The sequence below is a fragment of the Halichoerus grypus genome, chromosome 2 (assembly GCF_964656455.1).
Source record: "Halichoerus grypus chromosome 2, mHalGry1.hap1.1, whole genome shotgun sequence".
Taxonomy (NCBI): Eukaryota; Metazoa; Chordata; class Mammalia; order Carnivora; family Phocidae; genus Halichoerus; species Halichoerus grypus.
The window spans coordinates 109,115,374-109,128,562 of NC_135713.1; the positions used below are offsets into that span (position 1 = coordinate 109,115,374).

At 38.4% G+C, this 13,189-nt stretch overlaps 1 protein-coding gene across 3 annotated transcripts in view; it reads right to left on the reverse strand.

The window, feature by feature from the left end:
* The window catches only part of RAB3C (RAB3C, member RAS oncogene family), a 343,707-nt gene that overhangs the window by 203,070 nt on the left and 127,448 nt on the right, over window positions 1–13,189 (reverse strand). The gene's annotated exons all lie outside the window — the stretch shown is intronic.

Here is a 13,189-nt window from a genome sequence, read left to right on the forward strand (position 1 = left end):
TATGTAAATAATTCCTAGTTAACACTGAAGTTATTTCTAGAAGCTTTCTTACCTGTATCATGTCATTATTTTTTTCATGTATTTTATTTTACTTTTATTTTATTTTATTTATTTATTCGATTGAGAGAGACACAGCGAGAGAGGGAACACAAGCAGGGGGAGTGGGAGAGGGAGAAGCAGGCTTCCCGTTGAGCAGGGAGCCTGATGTGGGGCTCGATCCCAGGACCCTGGGATCATGACCTGAGCCGAAGGCAGACGCTTAACGACTGAGCCACCCAGGCGCCCCTTTTTCATGTATTTTAATTCACTTAATTTCTCAGCTTATGTTCTGGTAGAAGTAGTATATTCTCAGAATTTCTTAATAACAGTTGTAAACCACTACTAGCTTCTTATGAAAATGAACTTGCAAAGATTTTGGATATCAGCACACATAAAAGCAGATGAAAAGTAAAACTTCAATTAAATTTGAGTCACATAAACTACAACTAAGGCTCGTTAGTAAAAATTATACTTTATTTTGAAATTCTATCCCGTTAGTGATCTATATGTCCTTAACCAGGGGGCTGATATGAAGAGATGGGAAGGACTTAATTAAAAAGCAAATGTGCTTAACAGGAGAATAAATATATCAACTATTTCAAGGGTACAATTTTTTTAATGGTTCCAATTTCAAAGTATGTAAATTTTGTTTAAAAGTCTCAACTGGAGGAAAATACACTGGAAATAAGCAACTTGCTCTAGGAATCCTAACTTGAAATACTCTACTGTTTTACTCCTACAATAGAGTCATTATGTGTGCTCGCTCTGGAACCAGACAGCTTCTGTGAGGTCTCACTCTGCTTCTGGCTAACTGTGTAACCTTGACTGAGATATTTACCTCTTCTGATAAACAGTTTATCCATCTTTCAAAGAAGGATAATAACAGTACCTACAACATTAGATTGTGGGAGAATTATCATTTTTTTTAATTCAGCATTGAGAACAGTGCCTAGCATTAGTAAGTGTCAGGCTTTTGGTAATTACTATTACCATCTTCAGAACAGGAAACAACACACAATCAATCAAGAGCCCACTGTTGATCAATCATGAGGAAGAGGAGAAGGAGCACTGAACAGGGCCTTAGTGGTAAGTGGTTTAACTAGCCACTTGGTAGAAGAATAACTGGGGCCCAGAGAGACTGTACTTGCTGAAATAGAACAAAGTCCAGCTTTGTTCTGCTCTGTCCACCTGAAAAATGTATGATGGCCAGAGCTTTGCATGAGTTTGATTTCACAGATGTTATTCCATATCGAGTAGATAGGGCAAATGGAGTGAACTTTGTAACTCATCGAGGCAAGTTTGGACTGAGTCAGCAGTCGAAGTGAGACAAGGATTTCTGACTTTGACCATGAAGTTGGCTGGGTTCTACAAGATAGTCAATAAAATAAAAATGCCCATGCTGTCACACAAAGCAGGCATAAGGCCTCTGTTTAACTTACTTTCATAGTGGCACATCAGGGATATAGTTTAAAAAATAAGAACTGCGATTCTATATTATCCATATTTTAAGGTGATAAATACATAATTTGTTTCTGATAACATTTCCACATTTCTAGGCCCATTTTCATGTGCACCTTAACTTTTTCTTCTGTTGGAAATGCATAATTACATAACTTTGCTTTGAAGTTTGGCAGATCCTTAAGAGAGATTTGGCTAACTTAGAATATTATCACATTTAGCATAGCCCAGGAAGTCCAAAATCACCAAAAAGGGAAAGATAGTTGAAAAGAAATGTGTCTTTTCCATAGACGTTGAGAACAAATCACTTCTGTTGTTTAGCATTTTTTTCTCAAGTTATATCTGAGCCAAGGTTTAAAAAAAATTTTTTTTAAAGATTTATTTATTTGAGAGAGAGAGAGAGACAGCAAGAGCATGCGTGTGCGTGAACGGGGGGAGGGGCAGAAGGAGAGAGAGGGAGAGGATCTCAAGCAGACTCTGTGCTGAGCACAGAGCCCAACACAAAGCTCAATCTTATGACTCAGAGATTATGACCTGAGCTGAAATCAAGAGTCAGACGCTTAATGGACTGAGTCACCCAGATGTCCCTAAAAATAATTTTAATCCATCCTTTGGAAACATGCTTATTTTTAAAAGTGTACAATAGTCTTGGAACAGAGGGCTTTGTCACTGGTCCTCCCAAAGGACTCTGAATAGGCATCAAAGGCTGTCTGGGTGACTAAAATTGCATATTAATTGTTTGGATATGCATGTGGTGGTAGTGCTGGTGGGAGAGGAGATGATGATCGGTGCCATCAGATTCTCAAAAGGTTTCATGACTCCCTCCCAGAAAGATAAACCAGTCCTGATAGTAGAGGGGAAAGATGATCCACAGACATGTGCATTAAGGGGAAATACACATGCAGATGGTATAAATGGCTGCATGCTGCCTCTCCTCCAAATTTCCAAAACAAAAGAGGATGAGAACAAAACAAATTATACTTTCCAGCAATCTCCGAATCATCCCATGTAAGAAGTGTTGGTTGGATGGAAAGAAATGTGAAGAGTTCATCTTTGATGAGAAGAGAAGATTGAGTTTTTGGTTGACTCAAGCTTGGTCTTGCCCGTATGAATGTATTTAGGATTGTGACAATCTAGTGCTAACATCAAGCAGGGATCACACATGATTCATTCATTTAAAACTTTTAACTCTTTGGAGGTGATATTGCTAGAACCATTCTATAGATGAGAAAACCAAAGCACAGGAAGGACTAGCAACTTTCTCAAGATCAGTTTCAAAACTAGTTATCAACTGAGCTAGCATGTGACCCCAGGCATTCTGACTCCTGAGCCTATGCACCTAAATATCTAGGTCTTCCTGCCTCCAGCGACACCCTGCTGACCTTGGGAACTGGATTTATACAATCACTGTATTGATGGCTGAGGGAGCTGGCTGGAAGCGGGTTGAGTGTAAGCTAAGGCCACCCTTTGTGCTGACTCCCTTCCACGTTCTTGCAGCCTCTGGGTGTGGTTTACTGTGACTTGAGCTCTTTGAACATAGGGATTTTCTCTATTTCTGTCAAGGGGAACTGATACCATATGTGACCACCTGTGGGATGAGGATTTGATTTTAACAAGAAAGACACATTTGAATGCCATCAGTTGCTTGAGCCCATAGCTAAAAAAATCCTACACATCTACTGAGACTTAGAATGTGAAATAATTCTAGGGGAAGATTTCACGGGAGACCCTGGGAGACTCGAAAGAATCTTAAATAAAAAATTAGGAGCCTCTAGTTCTAGTCCTGGTTTTGAAATTAGCATGGATGACTTCCACCTCTCAGTCATAGTGTTTGCATTTATAAACTGGTATATTAAGCTAGTTTAATACCCTGGGGTCTTTAAAATTTAATGATTCTATGATTTGATCCTGATTATGCCTCATGACTATATACTTCATGTTGACTGAGGAGATATGAGTTTGTAGACTTGTGTGATCCTCTCCATATAGGGGACTAGGCTGTGGGATTCATTAAAACTATTACTTGAGGTTTAATACTGATTTTGTGGAACACTCAAGTGCCAAAGAAATTTATAGTCATTCTGAGGTTAACTAGAATTCCAGACTGGTATTAAAATCTAATTTAAAACTAGATTTCTCAATTTGTCTCCCAGGCTGCTAACCTCCCACCCCCATATCCAAGCTGCAAATAAATTCTAGATAGTGTAAACCATTTCTTTGCAAGCTAATTTCTCCCTTTATCTCTGAGGTTCAGGCCAATTTGCTCCACCAAATGTTCTAATCACTTTTCTCTAAAGAGGAAAAGAAGGAACATGACTTAGCACAGACAGGCTTTTAAGGTAGGCAATTGCAATAAAAAAACTAATGAAACTGTCTGTGCCACTGGGATATAATACTCATTTCAGGGTGTGCATGGGTAAGCTCTGTTATGTTGATGGGCAGCATCAACAGTGGGGCTATTTCTACTCAAGCCAGTGTTTCTCCATAGACTACATCCACATTACAAGAATCAAAACTTCCTAGTAGGAGAAGTTTCACTTGATTTGAGCCTGATGGGAGGTGGAGACTGATAATTAAAAATCAATATAATATACCTAAGACAATATCACTATAAAGTAGGTGTCAAAAGACGATTTTAGGAGTTAAACCAAGTTAATTTAAATAAATGTTTTATTTACCCCAATAAATTGACACTGGCATTATTTAAGGTGGATATTCTTTTTTATGCTATTTATTCTTCTTAGAAGCTTTTGGTAAAATGGAACAATATATCTCTGGGGGCTCTATGGAGGTTAAATGATACAATACATATAAAATTCTTGGACAGGGTGCCTGGGTGGCTCAGTCGGTTAAGCGTCTGCCTTCTGCTTAGGTCATGATCTCAGGGTCCTGGGATCGAGCCCCGCATCGGGCTCCCTGCTCTGCGGGAAGCCTGCTTCTCCCACTCCCTCTGCCTGCCGCTCTGCCTACTTGTGCTCTCTATCTCTCTGTCAAATAAATAAATAAAATCTTAAAAAAAATAAAATAAAATTCTTGGACAAGTAACTGGCATATATATATATATATATATAGAGAGAGAGAGAGAGAGAGAGAGTAAATTCTCAATATATGATATCCATTTCATGTTAGGAATTTTGTTTGGCTCTGTGAAAGAGGCACACAAAAGCAACTGCTTAACCAAATGACTATACTTTCCTTATGCAACAGAAAGCTGGGGTTGGCAGCCACGGGCTAGTGTAGAAACTCCAGGATGCCAGGGTCCCAGATTTTTCCATCTTTTCATTTGGCTTTTGTCCCAATGCTTCCAAAGATGGCTCCTACCCCTCCAAGCCTCACAGCTACATTCCAGAAAAGGAGTAAGAAGAAATGGCGAAGAGCATTATGCAGCTAAGTCTGTCCTTTTTTTTTTTTTTTTAAAGATTTTACTTATTTATTTGTCAGAGAGACACAGCAAGAGAGGACACACAAGCAAGGGGAGTGGGAGAGGGAGAAGCAGGCTTCCCGCTGAGCAGGGAGCCCGATGCGGGGCTCGATCCCAGGACCCTGGGATCATGACCTGAGCCGAAGGCAGACGCTTAACGACTGAGCCACCCAGGCACCCTGCTAAGTCTGTCCTTTTATTTCTTTAAATCAGGAAAACCTCTGGACAACCAGAAGCCTGCCTGGAAGACTCCAGGTCATGCCCTTCTTGCTAGAATGCAGCCATATGGATCCACATGGCTATAAAGGAAGCTGTGAAATCAAATTTTATAACTGGGCATACTGCTACACCCAATAAAATTGTTGGGGCCATCAATAGTATATAAAACCAATCCGGTTGTCCTCAGTTAATATCATACCATGACTCTGTCGGTAACGAGGAGGGGTGAACAGATATTGGGAAATCAATCAGGAGTGTTTGACATAGCTATTACTACCTTAGGTTTATACATCATATAATCTCTTTAAAAGCATCATATAATTTTGTTTTCCAAGATGCATGGCAATTGGTTGTCTCCTTAGGACAAAATGCTCAAAGGTTCAGAAGCAATAAAAGAAATCTTTGGTTCTGGTCTGACGTTCCCCATGCATCACTACTTCAGGGATGCTTCTAACGTCTCCATTCAGTTCTGCTGTACCATTTTCCCTGAATCATCTCCATCCGATGAGTCATCTCCCACATAATTAGTTGCACATTCATTATCTGCCTTCTGAGAAGTTGTAGTTTCTTCCTGCTCCTACTTCAGCTGAGTTCTTCAACTGATTTCCACTTAATTGGCAGCTACGTGGATTACTAGCAGCCCGTATCTCTAGTTCTAGTTCTATGGCCAGCTCTGGTCAACCTAGTGGTGTGTTCTAAAGCCTGTGGTGTGCAGACCAGCATCATCTGGGAGCTTGTTAGAAATGCAATTCCTTGTGCCCCACCCCCTTGGATCTGTGGAATCAGAATCTCTGGGAAAAGGGCCCAGGAATCATTTTTTTTCCCTCCAGCTAATTGAGGTATAATTAGCCTCAATAAAAGAATCTTGGGCTTTAACAAACTCTTTATGATTCTGATTCATGCTTAAGTTTGAGAAACAGTCTTTGCCAGGTGTTTTCAGCATATCTTTGGCCTAAACACTGAGCAGAAGTGGAGATGCTCACACTTGGGGCTACCCATACATACAGAGTAGTAGCTTATTCACCCTATCTGCAACTACCATTTACAAGCAGAAAATGCTTTAAATATTTTTGATTTAACTGTAATTAGATAGAGCATAGCTGGTTTGGGGAAACATGAACATTCCAAACATAATAAAATATAGTCAATTATATTGGGTTGTGCTGATTTCTTGAGGGACAATGAATGTCATCTTATACAATCCCTAACCAAGTAAACAGAGCTGCCTACTTTTTGATTCACTCTCACACCTGTGTGTTGGAACTTGCCAGAAGCACTGAATTAAAATATAATGCAGCCCATCATCTATTCATAAAAATCTATTGCAGCAAACCCAGAGGAGTTTGCAATGCAAGGCAATAAAAAAGGTTCTTTGTGTCCTTCAAGAATTTAGCACAGGGTGTTGGCCATCATGGTCCTCAGTGGAACATGCAAATTTCTCATTAACTACTTTAAGAATTTCTAGAAGTGTAGTTTTCCATGACTTCATAAGATTTCAGAGGAAATAAACTTATCAAAGGTTCTTATTCCTAAATATGTGAAATAGAACCAAACGTCCTTTGTGTATTCATTTCCTGATTTTAAGATACATTTATGGAAAGCCTATAGCATGCAAGGCATTATGTTGCTATCACAAAGATAGAAAATGAATAATACAGAGTTTGAATAACCTCACAGAGAAGCAGTCCCAGGGCTGGTATTGAGAAGATGATTTTTTTCAGAATGAGAGTCCATGAAGGAATGAATCAAGTAACAGCAATGAAATGAGTGCACATAGATTCAAGACATTTAATTGATCAGTTATTACACTGTTTCAATTTGAATCACTGGTACTATTCTTTGAAGTTCATAAACGTTTTGTTACCTGGTAGGGCCCAAGCTTTGGTGTAATCTACTACAGACAAGCTCATAGCTGCTAATTCCTCAGTAGAACAGCTTAAAACAAATAACCGGAAAAAACTATTGCAACTGAAAGGAGTCGCTAACAAATTTGTATGCATAATTTTCCTTAGATCATATTCCCATGTCTTCTGCAAAACACTAATGGCCATCAGGTATTATTTATCTCTTTTTTCACTCTTGATGTAGTATCCCTATACCCGCCCCCCCCCACAACAGCAATATCCATTACCTGCCTAGCAGGATTAAATAGTATATAATGGTTTTTTGTGTTAAATTTTACACACAAATTCTCTCATAGAGATATATGTATTTACCCAACTTGCTTTTTTCACTCACTCATTCATTAATTTAATAACTACTTATTTAAAAATATTTGTTCTAGGTCCAGGGGATTCTTTAATGAATAGGGAAGATGTGGCCTCTACCCTAGTAGAACTTAATTACCATTCACTACAGTAAATAAACAAATGAAAATAATATTATAATGGTAAATTTTATGTGATGTGTATTTTATCACAAGAAAACAAGTGGACAAAATGATACTATAGTGTCAGGTAAGAATAAATACCCAAAAGGGAAATTAAGTAATATCAGAGAATGGAGAACAACACGGGAAAGGGAAGTGTGTTATTTTATTTTATTATTTTTTACTTTTTTATTACTATTACGTTCAGTTAGATACAGTGGTAAGACCAGTCTTCTTTGAAGACGTAATATTTTAGCAAATGATGTTAAGTGAGCAAGTAAGATTAAGGAGGTGACATGTGAGCAACTGTATTAAGGGAGGGTGTAATCCATGCTAAAATCTAGGAAAAGGAGTATTCCAAAGGCTGCAGGCATCACATTCAAAAGTCCTGAGGTAGGAATGGCCTTGGAGTAAATGAAAGATGGAAAGAAGTCAAGTGTGGTTAGACACAAAGTCAGAGAAATAATAGTAAGAAATGAGCTGGGAGGGGATCCAAGAGGCCAGATTCTGCAAGGATTCTGAGGCAAGAGTGAGGGGTCATTGGATTCTGAGTGTGATGGAAAGCTAAGCAATGTTTTGTAAAAGGAGAGTAATATGATTTGATATATTTTTTTAAAAATTAAACTTCTTATTTTGAAACAATTATAGATTCACATGCATTTGAAAGAAATAATATAGGGGTGCCTGGGTAGGGTAGTTGGTTAAGCAGCCGACTCTAGGTTTCCGCTCAGGTCATGATCTCAGGATCATGAGATGGAGCCCCATGTCGGGCTTGTGCCGAGCATGGAGTCTGCTTAAGACTCTCTCTTCCTTCAATCAGAGAAAGACACGTATCATATGACCTCACTGATATGAGGAATTCTTAATCTCAGGAAACAAACTGAGGGTTACTGGAGTGGGGGTGGGTGGGAGGGATGGGGTGGCTGGGTGATAGACATTGGGGAGGGTATGTGCTATGGTGAGCACTGTGAATTGTGCAAGAATGGTGAATCACAGATCTGTACCTCTGAAACAAATAATGTAATATATGTTAAGAAAAAAAAAGAAGTAGAAGATAGCAGGAGGGGAAGAATGAAGGGAGGGAAATCGGAGGGGGAGACAAACCATGAGAGATGATGGACTCTGAAAAACAAACTGAGGGTTCTAGAGGGGAGGGGGGTGGGAGGATGGGTTAGCCTGGTGGTGGGTATTGGGGAGGGCACGTTCTGCATGGAGCACTGGGTGTTATGCACAAACAATGAATCATGGAACACTACATCAAAAATTAATGATGTAATGTATGGTGATTAACATAACAATAAAATTTTTTTTAAAAAAAGACTCTTCCTCCCCACCCCTAATAAATAAATAAATAATAAATCTTAAAAAAAAAAAAGAATATAGAAAGATCCTCTGTACCCTTTACCTAACATCCCCTAATGGTAACATCTTACAAAACTATAATATAACATCATAACATTAATACAGTCAAGTTACAGAACATTTCCATCACCTCAAGGATGCTTCACGTTGCCCTTTTATAGCCACATCCCCTTCCCACCCCCTCCTCTGTCCCTGGCCCCTAGCAATCCACTAGTCTGTTCTCCATTTCCATAACTTTGTTATCTCAAGAATATTACATAAATGGAATTGTATACTATATGACCTTTTGGGATTGACTTTTCCACTCAGCATAAATCCTTATAGATTTATCTAAATTGTTGTGTATATCAATAGTACATTCCTTTTTATTGCTGAGTAGTATTCCATGGTATAGATGAACTACAGTTTAACTATTACCCTCTGAAGGACATCTGGGTGGTTTCCAGTTTGGGGCTATCAAGAATCATGGTGCTTTGAACATTTGGGTACAGATTTCTGTGTAAACATAAGTTTTCATTCCTTTGGGATAAATTCCCAGGAATGGTATTGTTGGGTCATATATATAAATTTTTTTTAAAGATTTTATTTATTTATTTGACACAGAGGGGGAGCGAGACAGAGAGAGAGCACGAGCAGGGGGAGCGGCAGGCAGAGGGAAAGGGAGAAGCAGATTCCCCACTGAGCAAGGAAGCCCGATGTGGTGCTCAATCCCAGGACCCTGGGATCATGACCTGAGCCAAAGGCAGCCAGGTGCCACTGTTTTACAAGAAACTGTCAAACAGTTTTCCAGAGTGGCTGTATCATTTCACATTTTCACCATCACAGAATGAGAGGTGTAGTTGCTCTGCAACCTTCTCAGGTTTTGTTGTTGTTCTTTAATTAAAATATATATTTTTTTAATTTAGCCTTCTAATAGATGTGCAGTGGTATCCTGCTGTGGTTTTAGTTTGGATTCCCCTAATGACTAATGATGTCAAGCATCTGTTCATATCCTTATTGGTCATCTGAATATCTTCTCTGATGAAGTGTTTGTTCAGATCTTTGACCCATGTAACACTTACTTTAGCTAATACTTATGTTTGCATTAATCTAGAATCTTCCCTTTCTATTTCACCCAAGTAAACTGGGTTATACTGTAATATTTTAAACTTGAAGTTCTTAGGAGGAAGATGATTAATTTCTTTGAAAATTAATTTTCCAACAAATAAGAAACAGATTTTATCCAAACCTCTTTGTAAAATGTGCTTATAAGGCAGAATACCTGCCAAAGATGGGTCTGCTTTGATCTGCACTAATACTAATTTTATAACCTACATTCCCTACTGAGTTCAAGCTAGGCATTAGTCAATAATACCTTATCTTTACATATGCACTGTCTACAGAGGTAAGATAAGTAAAAATTAAAGCAATCATCTGAATATCTTAATTTCATAAAATGTGCTTTCTTTTTAATTTGAAGAAGAAAATTAAGCCAAAGAATGTCTGGATTCTGAACTCTGCATACTTTGCATGTTTAGACATAACTTTAGTAAGTGTCTATTAATTAAATACAGTGAAACATTCCATTGTTAACTAGAAAAATACATAAGTACTAATTGGATGATTCAGCCATAAGAAACATGAACAGCTCTTTCTTTAATATCGAGCAATTCTGTGCTTGTTTGCTCTATCCCATTTTCCCTTATGTAGACACGTACAGATTCTTTCTTTGTGGCAGTGTTTCCTTGAGGAAAGACTGCCATATTGGTTGCATCATTTTTTTAAATCTTTATTGGACTAAAATTTACATACATTTAAATACATCCATTTTTGCATGTAGTCCAATAAGTTTTGACAAACATACACTTGTTTCACCACTGCCACAATCAAGAAATAGAGCATATTTATCCATACTCATCTAACCAAAAAAAATTCCCTTGTGCCCTGTGAAGTCAGTTTGCTCCTGCTCCCCCGGGCAACAACTGATCTGATTTCTACCACTATAAGCTTAGTTTTTGTTTGCTCTATGATTTCAGATGAACGGATTCATACAGTATGCTCCCTTCTGTATCTGGCTTTCTTTGCTCTGCATAAGGTTTCTGAGAGTCATCCAGCTTACTGGATTTGAATCTCAGCTCCTCTTTATGAGCTCTACGACATTTGGACCAATGATTTAAACTCTGTTTTCCTAGCTGAGAAATGATCTTATGTGTACCTCTCTGCTGGGGTTGTTCTAAGACTTAATCACAAGGTGCCTGGCTTGGTGTTCAGTAATTGTATCAATATGGATATAATTAATATCATTTATATCACTGTATATTTTTCCTTTACCCTATCCTCCTACCAAAGGGAAGAAGAGAATAATTCTGAAGATGCTGCAAGACTTAAGAGAGGAAATCAACACCAAGAAAATACTACAGTTCTAAGTTTTCTTATTGAAAAGATGCTCCCCTGAATTTCTGCCTCCTTCTTCCCTCTCCCCTTTAGCCTTGAACAAACTGGCAGCAGACAGTACTGCTTTCTCTTTCCCAGGCTCCATTCTGCCCCTTCCAGAGTCCAGTGACTTCCAAGAAAAAGGGCTCAATGTCCTTTTTCCCCTGACCCAGATAAAGAGAATGTGAGAGCAGGACCAAAGACCTCCAGGGGCCTTCTCATAAAGGATCAATGTAAAAGACTGAACATGAAAGGCCTTCCCTTCTTCTAAAAAGGATCTCCTTGTCCTTACCGGAGTCCATCAAATGGAGAACTGGGATGTGGGAAAGGAAGAGCAGCAGGACCAGATAAATATTTCCTCCCTGATTGTTGACCTCTACCAAATCTCTACCTGCAAATACTGGAAGATGACTGATAGTATAGCTTCTGTTTGCTTTTACCACTGTTTAACCTATTTTGCATGTGTTCTCTTACTCTTCTGTCCATCTCTTCCTCTGTTGTGCATCTATGATATTTTAATATGAACACCCATTCAGAGGAAGCAGGGGTGACAGGAGGTATGGTTTGCACCCCATATTTCCAGCAATTAGCAACTCTTAACAATAGGGTTAATAATTTAGTTAATTAGCATTGCTTCAATGTTCTAAAAGATATCTCTCTCTTACCACTGCTCCCTGCCTGCTCAAATGCGGCCACCAACCGAGGACATTCAGGTCGCCAAATGAAAGTGAGATCTCATGTGTTTGATCAAAGTTAGATCTGTCTCATCTAGGGCTTTTCCAATCAATCAATTATAGTTCCATTTGCTTAGATGGGTCTTTAACACTTGAATTATTAGAGGAGCTTAGTCAGGGATACAATGACAAATATGAAAAAAATGTGCACAAAGAATGGTTTTAAGCAGCCAATGTTTGGCCCCAGGAAATTAATAATTCCTTTGGGTTTTTTGTTTGTTTGTTTGTTTGTTTTGGTGGGGTTTTTTTACTATGGATGGAAAATACATGTCTAATTAAGATGGATACGTGTATTAGAAATAACATGGCTGAAAAAAAAGTAAGATACACATACATAATTTCAGAGGAGATTTTGATGCATTAATTTCATTTATTTCACTGAGTATAATGATATTTGCTGTAGGTAGCAAAATTCTAATGAGAAATCCTTAAGACATGACTGTACTTTAAGATATACTTTAGTTTCTATTCGTTCACATGCTAATAAACATCCTATTGTTTATTTTATGAGAGAAATGAAACACTTACAATTAAGATGTTAGTGGGACCTTGATATGAGATGAATTGCAGAAGGATATGAACATTATCATGTTTTAATTTTGATAGTCCATGTTAATCAAGTTTCTCTGAATACTTCTTTGTGTCAGAGGTTGTTTGTGTTCCTCTACATTCCCCAAATCCATGGATCCATTCTAGATGGGTGCTATGACTCACTCTTACCAATGGAATGTGAGGTAAGTAAGTCCTATCCATGATAGGTAAGTGTGTGTGTGCCTCCCCCATGCTCTCTTTTCCTTATGGTTAAAAACAAAGGAATCCAAGATGGTGGACACAGTAAGATAAAAGAAGCCTGGGCCTTGTGCTTCAAGGAGGTCCACACAGAAGAACTACCCAACCTGCTTCAGACCAGAAAGAAATGTGAGAAAGAAATAATACAAGAAAAAAAGTGTTTTACATTGTCACTAAGATTTTAGGGTTGGTCTATGTTATTATCATTAATTATTCTGACTAACATAGTCTCCTTCCCATATCAGATTTATGTGATAAAATGGGGTTGATATTCACATATCCAACCGCAGGAAACCACAGGCAGATATCTTTATAAATCCATTTACATCCTCATCTTATTGTTGCTTCTGCATGGGGCAGGATGAGGGTGGGTAGGAGAAGGGATAA